Consider the following 4,148-nt stretch of genomic DNA (forward strand, 5'->3'; position numbering starts at 1 on the left):
GGTGGCTCTGACTGAGTCCACTTACTGGTCTTCCTTGAGGGCTGCTCTTGGGCGTTAAAGGGGCGCTCCTCCTTGGTGGTCAGTCCCCTGTCAAACGAGAAAGAGAAATTCCGGCTCAGGCTGCCGCCAGTACAGCCTGAGGTTCTGGGCCTGACAAGGTGGGGGGATTAGGGCCTTTTGAGGTCCTCTCTGTTCTGGGATGGGGAGCCCCTGTGCACACTCAGGACACCCACCTCACCTTGGCACTCCTGTGACCTCAGAACACAGACCTCAGACCTCCACTTTTGCCTCCTGGTTCCTGGAGCCCCCGTGAGACAAATGGAGGGGGCACCCCGGGGGTAGACTGTGGCACAGACCTCGGCCTTCAGTGCTGGTATGAGGGGTTGACTCTGTGAGGTCCCCCCAGATCTGGGGTAGGTAGTCCCATCGGGACTTTACTTTGGGGTCATCTGAGTAGGACCTACCATCGGCAGCACCAGCTGCAAGAGACCAAAGCCAGAAGAGGGGCAAGGCCGGGTACAGGGGGTGAAGGGATAGAACCACCAAATCAGGCTAGGCCAATCAGCCTGCTATGGACCCCATCTTATGGAAGGGACAGTCATTAGGGGCCCATCTGACCCCTGCGGTCTCTCTCAGTGGTAGCTGAACCAGGACTCACCAGGGCCTGGCCTTTCAGCAGAAGCCAACCACAGGCCTGCCGGTTGGTATGGAGGGGAGTGGAACCAGGGGCAGGTGTGTCAACCCATCCAAGGCCTGGCCCCCTGAAGCAAGCACCTGGCAGCAGATGGGAGCCTTTACAGGCAACCTGAAACATACTTTTCTGTACTTTCAGATAAGAGACAAGCTATGGATCCCATCTCCATCCCCTTTCCCCTCCCCCACACTGGGCCAGAGCTGCCTCTCCACATGACCTCTGTGACATCATGAAACAAGTAAGGAAGGGACTACTTAATTGGCTGCCTGGCCCACGACCCAGATTCTAGAATCTCCAGACAATATTGGAAACTGAGACCCTGGTCTGAGGCCCTTCTGCCCTGAGCATTCACTGCTTGGGTAGAGAATGCTCCTGAGGTAGACTGGCTTCCCACGAGGCGCTTGCAGCCCCACTGGCCCCATCAACTGATGGGGAGCCCACAGCAGGGGACCGCCATGATTCCTCCCTGGATCCAAACGTGGATTCTCAGGGGTGGCTTTGGAGAAGAAGGGTGACCAACCCGAGAGCCCAAGACAACCTGCCACCACAGGGCCCAAACCCAGAAACGGCCAACGAGGATGAGAACAATGCCGTCCTCAGGCTGTCCTTCCCTAGAAGCTCTGGGTGATGGTGGAGGATGCGGCCGTCACCTCTGCACTGGAATGATGAGGGAGACATGGTGGTCATCAAAGCAGATCTCTTCCAGACAGAGGTCCTGCAGTGCAGGGGCGCAGACAGGATCTTCAGGACAGACAGCATCAAGACTTTCATCTGCGAACTGAACCTGGATGGGTTCAGGAAAATCTGACCTTCGGGTCACTCTGTGGGGAAGAAGAGGATGATGGTAATGTAGAAAGCCCTTCTGGGGAGACTAGACTAGACAAGCTGAGTGCTGGACTGGTTTCATTTCCCAGGAGAACTTTTTTCTCGTGAGAGGGTGGTTAAGGAAAGAGGAGAAAGCAGGACCTGTCATGTTCCACCAACCCCCTTACAAAGGGTCCATAGGGGTGACTCCAGACCCTGAGGGGCCACTTGAAATCAGGGAGAGCCAGTAACACTTCAAGGAAGGCTGACCCTGAGGGACGTCTAGGGAGCACACTCACTAAGGCCTCATAAGCTGCCAGGAATGAAGAGACTTTATCTCCATATTTAGGCAAGGTCAAGACGTGGTGGGGAGGAGGGCAGTGAGGAATTGCTATTCTCCCACACAGTGGCTAAAGTGATTCATTTCCTTTCAGATCTATCGGAACTCCAAGTTTCAGAGAGACACCTCTCCTCCTGCAGGACATGTGGAGGAAAGGTGACCCCAGAATAAGTGCTTAGCCCTCCACCAGCGCAACAGCGACCCCAAAGAGAAAGAAGCAAGCTGTGGTGACCAGACTCCTAAATTCCATCACAATGAGTCCACCCAAGAGGCTGACAAGAAGGCCCAGAAAGGAATCCAAACAGCTCACAGAACGCCTGGCTGGTGCTCATTTGTGTTCTGTGGCCTTTGGTCTATGAGCAGTGTAGCTGAGGGGGCCAGGGCAAACCATCTCCCTAGCGAGCAGGGTGGGCCCAGTGGAGAGGGCATGTCCAGCAATGCCACGTCTGTACCCCAGCTACTGCAGGAAGGGATGGCGCAGGGGAACTGCCCTAGAGCCCCACAGAGTACCCAGGTTATGGTTTGGTGATGACTATGTACATCTATTATTCCATTGTGATGGTTGTCGTTTCAGTTGTGGCCCCAAATGAGGCCCCTGAGGTGGATGAGCAGGAGGATTCCTCAGTTTACAAGTGTGCCCTCTGTAAGCAGTTTAAGGACAATCCCAATCCCTGAGCCGCCAGGTCCCTAGTGACACTCAAAAGCACTCTCTTGTAATAAAAATATGTATTTCTAGCTCTAATAAAGTACAGCAAAACTCCATGGGAATAAATAAAGTATTGAATGAGAACTGCAAGTCTGTGTTCTTTCTGTCTGTCCATGCTACTCACACATGGCACTGGGTGAGCCCGATGAGGCTGGAAGCCCACGCCCCAGGCAGGCCTCAGTCCAGTCCCCATGGTACCTTTTCATCTGAAGCAGTAGCATTTCACACATTCGGCCAAGAGTGTGGCTCCGGAGCCATGCGCTGAGGCCAGCCCAAGATGGGCTGGTCCCTGCTCCTTGCCTGCCACACAGCAGAAGACCCGGTCTGGCTCCTGACCATGGGGGTGTCACCTTCCATGAGTCATGCACCCTGAAGCAGAATGGGCTCCTCCTGGGTCCGCTGATGATGCCACAAGTTTCTGATCAGCAGCTGAGCCTCTCCAGACCCTGATCCAGGGGCAACCGCAAGAGGCCTGCTGGAAAGCAGGGTCACCCCACTCACCAAGGGCCTTGCAAAAACATGACTTCAAATCCAAACACAAGTACAAGTTTCCACAAGGTGAACACCAGCCCTTGTTGCTCTGCCCCCACAGCTGTATTTAGGAGCCTAACTTTGGATATGGAGCAGCCAGGCACTGTGTCCAACACACATGCTTTGTGAGCCAAGGGACACTTTACAGTAGGGCAAGGGTCACCTGCAAGGACAAACCACGGCTGGTTTCTGGGCCTGCGGGCCTCTCCATGTGCTGGAGGCCTAGCCAGCTGCTGACACGCAGCCTCACCCCCGGCATTCCCCCATCGGTCCCCTGGACACTGTTCCAATATCGGGGAATTTGGACCAGAACAGAGAGGGGAAAGCACTAACCGGTTTCTTAACAACACATTTCTCTCAAGCACAAAGACCCAGCAGGGCCAAAACGAGTGGTGACATCTTTTTGTAAAGGTACAGTCCTGGAGACTCTTGCTGAGCCCAGAGTCCTGGCCCCCAGCCCTGCACCAAGTGGGCAGCTCACTGCAGGGTGGGGCGGATTCAGACCGAACCAGACCAGCCATGTCCAGGGCATGGTGGCGACCAGATGGTGTCACCATGAGCTGGTCTCTCGGTCACCTTCCTCTCGAGAGCCCAGTCTGGAGAGGCCTCCTGACCAAAGTGGGTCAGGTGCTTGGGATGTCCACCTGGAAGATGTCCTTCCTGGCCCTCCCCAGGACGGGCTGTAGCAGCCAGCGAGGGTCGGCGAGCGCAGTCAGGCACTTCCATTGCAGGTCGGGCAGCATGGCTTGATTCTCCAGCTCCTCCACCTCATCACAACCTAGGTTTTCTGGGCACAGCAAAGTGACCCCCATCCACGAGACCTGTGTGCAAAGACAGGACACAGAAGGAGAACAAGGCGATTCAAAGTCATGCCTGCTAGAGACTAAGACTGCATCACAGAAGAGACCCAGAGTGAACTGGGTCCTCTGGCTGAGCATTTCAGGCGGGTTCACCTCAGCAAAGGGAACTCGGGGTAAGGCCAAGCAAGGGAGGGAGTGAAATGAAAGGGAGAGGCCTGGTGCTCCATGAACCCACCAGGCCATGGGCACCTCTCAGTCTGCCCACTGCAGGCT

At 55.4% G+C, this 4,148-nt stretch overlaps 1 pseudogene; it reads left to right on the forward strand.

Annotated features, from left to right (window-relative positions):
- The first annotated feature begins 1,075 nt into the window (after positions 1 to 1,075).
- LOC104983833 lies at positions 1,076 to 2,513 on the forward strand (annotated as a pseudogene).
- The last annotated feature ends 1,635 nt before the right edge of the window (positions 2,514 to 4,148 follow it).

Source organism: Bison bison, unplaced genomic scaffold, assembly GCF_000754665.1.
Source record: "Bison bison bison isolate TAMUID 2011002044 unplaced genomic scaffold, Bison_UMD1.0 scf7180017845299, whole genome shotgun sequence".
NCBI lineage: Eukaryota > Metazoa > Chordata > Mammalia > Artiodactyla > Bovidae > Bison > Bison bison.